Genomic DNA, 9,332 nt, shown 5'->3' on the forward strand with positions numbered 1-9,332 from the left:
CCCTTGTCAGATACAGAAGATGGAAGCAAATGTTGTGAGCCAGACGCCCAGCAGTGGCGTCTCATTTGCAGCTGTGGTTTGTCAGATGAGGACACTGAGGCCAGAGATTGAACCACTGGCGGTTGTTACATGGCCAGCATCTGAACTCAGATTTGCCTGACTTCAAAGAATGTTTATTTCTTAAGTCCCTACCATGTGCCAGAAACTTTTCTAGGGGCAGGAAGATGTCATTTACTCAAAACTGTGAAAAATGAAGAGTTCCACCTAAGTGAATTTTCAGAGCACCGAGGCGTCATGCACAGAAACACTTAGCCATGGCACTGAAACACTTCATCCGATGAAATTATCCCTTGCCCTTCGCCCTGCCTGCTGAATGGGGTTTAACTGCTTCGTAGGGCTATCGGGAGGGCAGGACCATCTTTGCTGTTTTACAGTACAGCTCACTGTGTTACCTTGGTCCATAATTGGCTACATTGTTCTATAATATTTAGATGAACACAAACTACAGAGATGAGGGGGTCATTTGACCTCTATACTAAATTCTCCCCAGCTGTTACTTTTTGTTTTCATTCTTCTTATGTTCAATATCTCTCCATCCGGGCCCTGTTCTCAGACTGTCGGCTGTTGCTCCTGGCTGCTCCAAGTGCTTTTTCTAACATCCTACACACTTCTTTCTGATTTGCACCCTCTACAGGCCGAGAAAGCAGATCACTGAGTGCTTCAGAATGGCAGGCAAAGTAAGAGTAAACAGGCTCTGAGTGAAGAAACGATGGCTCTTTCCTGATATGGATACCAAGGCAATTAAATGGGACCACTTTCTTTTTTGGCCTTTTGTACAAACGGCTTGCAGTTATTACGGTGAAACACTTAAGAGCTTTGTGAAAAGGAAGGTCTGATGGTTCCAGAGATTCTGGACTTTCTCCTGGTCTCACAAGGCAGGCATTCAAACTGCAAAGAGCCCAGGCCACCTCCTTATAGTTCCTCATGGCAAAGGTCATGTGGGGGGCCAGGGATTTTCCTTGAACCTGCAAAGCCAGAGCCCGGTGCACACAGCCCTGGTAGCCCAGCCCCACTTGAGTTGTTCACCATTCACTGTCCCAGAGGGCACCCTCCAGCAGCTCCCCAAGTCGGGCACGCCACCCAGACTGTAGCATGGCCGACAGACCCATGTTTGCCTTCATCACGCCTGTAAGGACGGACCCAGGTCTGGATCATGTCACTTGCACATTAATAAATGAGAGGGAAGGAAAGGAAACCTTCCTCCGAGGGGTTCCTGGCACAGTGCATCACCTCCACCTGGGAGAGACAGTGGAGCCTCCGCAGCAAGGGGAGGCGGGAGGAGGGGTGGCTGAGCACACCGGTTTTGGGGTCAGAGAGACCTGGCTCAAATCCCAGCTCTGCCACTCGCTGGCTGTGGGACCCCGGACAAGTGAATGAACCTCTCTGAGCCTCAGTGTCCTCCCCTGTAAAGTGGAGACCAGAGTCTCTTAATTCACAGGACAGTGATAAGGACTCAGTGAGCGAATGGAAGGGAAGCTCTGATCACAATGTCTGTCATCACCCTACGAACAGAAGCCATGATAATGACAATGGTGATGACACCCATCAACGTCATTATCATCATCAGGAGCCATCAGTGGGTAGGGTCCTGCAAGACCCCTCCGGAGCAGAGGCCAACATATGTTAAGGCTTTGGGGCTAATTCAATCAGAGAAGAAAATGGGACCATACAAGGCCGGACTGGAAAAGTCTTTAGCAAGTACATATAATTCCTCTCCCATTCTACAGATGGGAAAACAGAGGCCCCAGGAAAGGAAGTGACTTGTCCAAGGCCACTAAATTGTTATGGGAAATACTGAAAAAACCTGCACTGGATCACTGACAGAAGAACCAAGCGGCACTCGGAGGTCTTGGAGTGTTGATGTTTATTTTACACCGGCGGGCTCAGAGGGGAGTCATCTCCCAAAAGTCTGAGCCCCGAACAAAGGCAAAGGGAGCAATGTATATCTTTGTGCTTCTGTATCTGTAATGTTCCTACGTGCACAGCAAGTGAGCAAGCAAGGGGGAGGGGGTTTAGGGCGTGAGTGCCTGGCAGAGCCGGGAGTGAAGGGGTGGGGGAAGTTAAGGGAGGGTTGTTGTTCCTGTCGAGGAGGGGGAGACAGAGGGGAGCCACCTGGGCTAGACTGCTGTCCTCGTAAATGCTGTCCTTGTAAGGTTTTCTCTATCAAAATCAACAGGTGGCATCACAGGGACCCAGATCTCTTCACTTCCCGTCAGGCGCTCTTCTCTTTGCAGTCTTAGGACAACACAGAGAATTTAAAGGGATCAGCAAACACTGTGACACTTAGAAGCTGAGCTAGAAGCTTGAACGTCCAGCTGTGGGAAGTATCCTGGGCCAGGCCCTCCTGCCGCCCGGCACTCCAGGATGCATCTGCTGGAGCAGGGGCTGGGAGAGGGCACAGCTGCCCTCCCAGACTTCCAGGCATTAAGACCTCAGTCACCTGCTTCCCACTGGCTGGGTGGCCTCAGGATGCATCTTCCCTTCTCTGGGTCTGCATCCCCCCATCTAAGAAGTCCCCCAGCTCACAAAGTCTCTGGTGTCCCTGCTCTGTGGATGGATTAAGCCCCCCACATCATCGGATCACAGTGACTGAACCACGTGCACTGAATTCTTGCCTTATCTCTCTTGGCCAAGGCCCAGGACCCTGGCTGGGCTTTTTAGCTCAGGGGTCAGCAAATTTTTCTGTAAAGGATCAGATAGTGAATATTTTAGGCTTTCCAAGCCATATGGACTCTGTCACAACTACTCAACTTGGCAGTTGTAGCCAAAGATGATATGTAAATTAATGTGTGTGACTCTGTCCCAATAAAACTTTATTTACAAAAACAGGCAGTGGGCCAGATCTGGCCTATGGGCCACAGTTTACCAAGCCCTGTCCTTGCTAATCTTCAATCACTCCAAGCTGGGTCCGACACCTCCTCTGGATCTAGGTACTTTCTCTGGTTTGTGTAGGACCCTTCCAATTTTAGCACTAAATCTTACATCCTGAGAACCCTTTGTTTCAGAAAAAGCAAGATGGATGTCACTCTATCTGGGATCCCCTGACCCCTGGTTTCTCCCACCTCAGGACTACTCTGGCTGTGACACTGAACTGCCTCCTCCAGAAGGGGAGGAAGAGGGGAAAAGCATAGGAGGAAGAAGGGCTACTGTTTACTGTGATTTCCACTGCGTGAAGGGCTTTATCAATGCGACATTTCATCGTCCAACAACCCAGGGGGGTGAGCCTGCTCCCAGGAAGGGTCAAGGCTGGGCTGGATTCCAGTCTGATCTACCTCCAGAACGCAGGTTCTCCTGCTTCCTCTCGAGACTGTAAGCTCCTTGCAGACAAAATGAGGGTCCCTCACCTCTGTCTCTTCATTGCCAGGTAGAGAGTATGACACTTAGAAGATTCTCAGCAAATGCTTATTATCAGCAAACACTGATGCTGAATGAATATGTAACTAAGTGAATGAGCAAATGTCCCCACATCCCAACAGACACTTACTTCCCACTTCTGTGACATGATTCATTCCTGTTTATCCAACCTGCAGGTGAGTTCAGAGGAAAATACCACATGTATGCTACGACATCATTACATCAAACAGGCCCACTGGCACTGGGAAGGCAATATGACATCATGGTTAAAAACAAGGTCTCTGTCATCAATTGATCTGGGTGCAAATCCCAGGTATGCCTCTTCTGGGCTGTGTGACTGGAGCAAGCCAGTTCACCGCTCTGAGCCTCACAAGTAACAGAAGACAATCCTAACAGAAACTACCTCCAAGGGTTATTGTGAATAACGTGATATATATAAAGCCCCTGGCATGGTGGGTGGTATCTGGTAAACATTTTGTAAACATTATTGTTGTTGTTGTTGTTGTTATTATTATTATTCCTGTAGATGTTGAGATGAGCAGAAAGCAAGGTAGGAAGAGGGCTAGCCGTCCTGAGAAGTACAGGTGTTTGTCATGCGGCTCTGAATGAGTAGCAGGGGTCACACCGGAGAAGGAAATACAGACTGCTGGCAACTGCATCAGTTGGCTATCCCCACAATAATGGTGCATAACAAGCAATCCCCAAAGCCCAGTGACACAACGGGGAGCCTTTAGTCAGCTAGCCTGTTTGTGGCCAGCCGGAGCTTGACTGAGCGAGGCTTGTCCCTGAGGTTTGGGCACAGGGAGGATATGTGTTCAGTCTGTGGCCAGGCTGAGGGGAGAGCAGCCACCCTGCAGGGGACTCTTCTCCCAGCCAGGGCAGAAACATGCAAGGTCGTCTGAGACCTGAGCTTGGAATGGACGCACAGTTATTTCCACCTCCTCCAATGGCCAAAGCACGACATGTGACCAAACCCAAAGTGAGGAGCCACCTGCTGCCCCTGGGCGAGGATGGCAAAGTTGCACAACTAAGAGCATAGCTACAGGGGGGAGGAGGCATCGGGTCCAGCGGCGCCTCTATTCCAACATCCAAATACCAGCCAGACCTTGAAAATGGACCCACACTGGCCCTGCCTGCCCTGTCCTGCCCTCCCCACCAGCTTCCTCATCAGCTCTTGGTCAAAATTGGGAAGAGCCTCCAAGTGGTGACACTTGGAATCAGTGAGGACCCCGTCCCCATCTTCCCAACATCTGGGCCTGCTCCGGGGAGCCATTAATCTCGGGCAATTTGTCTTCTCACTTGATTTGTTTATTTAAGGAAAACAAGTTACTCCTAATTAGAAACATGGCTGTTGAGATGTTCAGTACATCCTGGGCTGCCTATTTTCAGACCTTCTGCCTAAAAGTATACCTGTGCTCTTAACATCTGTGAGCTAGCTTGATAACTGCCTTAAGTGCAGGCTTCTGGTGAGAGAAACCTGGGGTGTCCTGGGGGCAGAAGGAGCCGGGGGCAGGGAAATACCCAAGGCTTCAGAGCAAAGGCACTTGGAAAAATGAGCATGTGAAATCATGACAACCCGCTCAGAGCCGGCACCGACTGCTGGGTCAACATACAGAACACAGTTCAGACCTGAAGAGCAGGGCGAAGAGTAGTTTCAAAGGTTCAGAGATGTTTTCTGTTTGGAAGCTCTCGGCAGTGTTTACACACACACACACCAAACTTTACACCCTTACCCTGTGGACACTCAGACACCACCCCCACCAGAGAAGTGCATGCTCAGCAACACACACAGGCACTAATACCAGACATGCACAAAAGTTGCACCACCCTACAGAGAGGCAACCATGCTCAGAAACACACTCAGACACCAGGAGACAATGCAAGAAGATGCAACGCAACACCCCAGATACACACACCGAGCAGCTCACTCATACACAGGTGATGAGCACTAAAGTTACACCACAATACCCCAAAACACATTCAGAGACACTCACGTGCATGTGGAGACACACTCAAATGTATACTGCAACCAACACACACCAGTACTCAGAAACACACACACACACACATAATCAAGTGTGCAATGCTACACACAGGTACAATGTGAAACATGTGGACATGTAAAACACAAAAAGTTTATGCTGCAATATGCACAGGTATATACTCACAGAAACACACATATACACAGAGATGCAACAAATATACCATCTAACGCTCACATACACACATGTTCAGAAACCCCCACCTATTTACCCAGAGATACTCACAGACGTTACACTACAAGAAACAGGTGCACACATGTACAGAGACTAGCAGGTGTACAAGCTATACACACAGATGCACACAGACACAAAGGTACCATGAAAAACATGTAGACAGATATGCCTGTAAGTGCATACCACAAGTTCACACACACGTGTATACCTACACACACTGCAGGCACTCATAAGTGCCCACACGGACATGCACAGGCAGTTCATTCAGCTACTAGAGCATAGCCAGGCACAGCTGCACAGCTCAAAGACAGGTATGACCACACAGACCGTCAGAACACATGGGTGCAGGTGGGCCTCGACACTCCTGCCTGCTCACAGACATCCATCTGACTCACACGCACCCAGCTGCTGAGTGCTCACAAGTACACACACATATCCACACTCACTCTGGCTCACACAGCACACATTTCCTTGCAGGCATGCACACACATACACTCCATTTAAATGCATGGGCATGAAATCTCACAAGTACTTACATTGACACTATTCATATGTGTGCCCACACATTTAAGCTTTTTATGTAAATCATACTCACATGAGCACATGTACACAAACCTACATGAGAATACACACCCTCACACACATGCGTCCACACACACAACCACCTCCTACTCTAAAAGGAAAGCAAACTGTTCATTTTCTGAGTCTCAAAGTCAAGTCCATGGGCTGAGCTGGCACATGGCAGAGCCATCCCTGCCCTAGTCCCTGTGCTTCATGCCCATGAACTCACTCCATGTCAGCCGGAATGAAGCTTGTCTTCCCCACCAGCAGTTCAGCATAGATCCAAGGGAACCCAAGTTTGGGGAGGGACATAATGTCCCAAGCTTCAGAACTACTCAAAAAGAAATAAGACTAACCAATTTAATGTCTTCCCCTACAGTCTCAGCCACCCTCCTCCCCTCCCCCCCCCCCACATGCTCTGCACCTTCCCTAGCGTGGCTGTTCCTGCAGGAACAGATCCTCGTCTGCTCAGATGGCTTCAGCAGACTGGGTGCCCAATACCCAGACACACTGATCTCTGCCCTGGGTCCTTACACAGCTGCAAAGTTGAAGCCATGGAGACAGCCTACCTCCACCTTCTGTTGTCATGGCGACTCAGCCACTGGGTGCATCCAGCCCTCCCTGACCACCCTGGGTTCCTTTCCAAGAGCTGTGGTCCAGCAGGGCTTTTATGAGGAAGCAGCACGGGGGCGGGGACTGCAGGTGTCAGGTGATTGGAGAGAACAAGGGCCCTGCCCCCAGTCAAGGATCACCTGGGGCTCAGGCGGGATGGGCCAGTCTTCCCGGGGTAAACTGCACCCACATGCCCATGCACGAGACCCCACAACAGGCAGCCCTGCTGCTCTGTCCATGGAGCTCCAGTTTTCATGACTCTACACTATGTGCTTTCCATGCACCACCTTAGTGCCCCCAACACCCTTCTAAAGGAGGAACTGTGAACTCCCCATCTTCCAGTGGCAGGAGGGAGGTTTGAAGGGTGACATGACTGGTCAAACTCAGATGCATCTGAGTCCTAGGTCTCTTCCAACACAAAATTACATCACCTCCTGGGATTTAAAAAATCTCATCTGTGACAATCACTCAGGGCCATAGAGTGTCTGAAATGGAACATCTGAGGATACATGAAATCTCTTCATTTTGCAGAAGCAGCAACTGGGGCCCAGAGAAGTCTAGCGAGTTGTCCAAAGTCACACAGCAAATCATGAGCAGATTTGAAGCTCAACTTCCTGACCCAGAGATGAGGTTTTCCCAGGACATCAAGCACTGGCCTCTGACACCCTGGACGAACCCCTGGGTCTCAGCAACTTAGGGATGCAGCTCCTAGCCTGGCCCCAGGTCAGAAGCCCAAGCAAGGGCAAGAGGCCCCTAGGCTCTCACCTCATGTCTCAAGAACTGTCCAAGAACCACACGGCAATGCTATTCCCCAGAGGCAGGCACTCAGCCCGAGTGGGTGACTATGGGATCAGAGGAACATTTCCAACCTTCAGGCCATGGCCAGGAGCACCTCCACAGCCTGCTCCACTGACCAACCAGTCCATCCAGATGACCCCAGACATAGGCTGGAACCCCAGCAAGGAGGCACGAGGCCACCTAGGAGGCTGTGACCACAGGGGTGGCTCAAAAATGATCCTCAGAGACCAGGTGGCCTTTTTGGAGCACGCTTTTCATTAGCTGGAAAAATATCTGGCCAAACTCATGAGCTATGTGCTGGGCTGGGCAGGGCCTCTAAGGGCCTGGAGAGTGGGGGACCCATGCACATCCCTAAAGCTAGGGGTGAAAATGCCAGGAGCCCCTATCCAGCTGTGCATTCCAGCCCCTTCTCTGACAGAGTATGTACCGCCCCAGGCTCTAACCTGAACGGTCTCACTGAGTGGCCCAGGAAACTTCCCCCAAATCTTTTGCTCATCTAAGGAGCTGCAGGTAATAGGAGGTGAGCCCTGCCTCTCCTAGTGGCTCTGCCAAGGAGGGGAGTCGGCTCCCATGATGACACGGAGGCTGCTGGAAAGGCTTAGATGGAGGCCATCTGGCTGAGTGAGTCCCCCTGTCCCCAGTGTACACACACACACACACACACACACACACCCGAATGCACATAAGCAAGGCTGCAAAGCCCTGGACACAAAGCCCACCACCTGGGCAGCCTTGGATGCTGGCTCCCAACACCGTGGAACCTTCTTCACCAAAGTATCACCCCCAACAGGCACCTTGTAAAGCCCACTTGAAAATATGACCAGCTCCTCCCTCAGAACTCTGAACTGGCCGAGAAGGGGGTGAATCAGGAGTCAAATTAAAGGTGCCCACTGCCCTCCCCCTGGCACAGCACAGCCTGAGAAGCCATCGAGTGCTTGACTTTGAGGGCCCACGGGGATGTCCAGGGGAAAGACGCCTGGATGAGTCAGAATGTCCCACCCTTGCCAGAGGAGAGAAAGTTTGTCATTTACCCAAAGCTGGGCTGTCACTGGGTTCTTTACTTACGGGGCTCTGAGCACTGAACCCCCAGCCTGTGGGGAAGCGGCAGGAACTGGAAGCTCAGATGGGGGCAGGAATCGTTTTGCACCAGCTCGGCGCCCCGCTTCCTTGCAGAGCCCTCACCCCCGCTCCAGATCCCCCAGCCCTTACCTGAGGGGTCTCCGCCACTTGCAAACTGCCAGCGGAGCCTAGCAGGCGCCCGGGGTCTCTGCGACTCCCGCGTCCCGCTCGACGCGCCCGCTCAGTGGGCACCTTCCCAGCTGCCAGCTGCTGCAGTGGCTTCAAGGAAAGCCGAGTCCGGATTTCCTTCCTCGTCGCCAAGGCTCCTCCAGCCGTACGCGGGGGCTATTTCTCCCGGGCTGGTGCAAGGAACATCCTCCGCGCCTCCAGCGGGAAAGTGGGAGAGCGTGCGTCCTGGATTGCAGCAGCGGCGACAGCGGTGGCCGGGGACGAGGAGGCGGTGGCGACGCCAGCCGGCGAGCTGGGGAGGCGGACGGAGGCGAGAAGTGAAAGCCGGGCTCCGGCGAGCCTGGCGCGCGAGCGGGCTGGCGGCACTGCGGGTGCCCCGTGGCGCGGCGAGGCCCCGCGCAGGCACCCGCCCCGGGCTGCCGGCGGGTGCGGGGCTCCGGCCACCTCCCCCGCCGCCCCGCTCGCTCCCCCGGGCTGCACGAC

The 9,332-nt window shown here is 52.3% G+C and overlaps 1 protein-coding gene across 2 annotated transcripts in view; it reads right to left on the reverse strand.

Moving 5' to 3' along the window:
• Nucleotides 1-8,944, reverse strand: part of WSCD2 (WSC domain containing 2) — a 122,984-nt gene extending 114,040 nt beyond the window's left edge. Inside the window, exon 1 of one of the 2 annotated variants that reach the window (XM_036903967.2) lies at nucleotides 8,811-8,944. The gene's annotated coding sequence lies outside the window, so the exon portion shown is untranslated. Of the gene's footprint in view, nucleotides 1-6,760; nucleotides 6,784-8,810 lie in introns of those variants that run through there. The other variant, XM_057492604.1, reaches the window with a different exon arrangement.
• Nucleotides 8,945-9,332: the final 388 nt, after the last annotated feature.

This window comes from Manis pentadactyla, chromosome 14, assembly GCF_030020395.1.
Source record: "Manis pentadactyla isolate mManPen7 chromosome 14, mManPen7.hap1, whole genome shotgun sequence".
Classification (NCBI taxonomy): Eukaryota; Metazoa; Chordata; class Mammalia; order Pholidota; family Manidae; genus Manis; species Manis pentadactyla.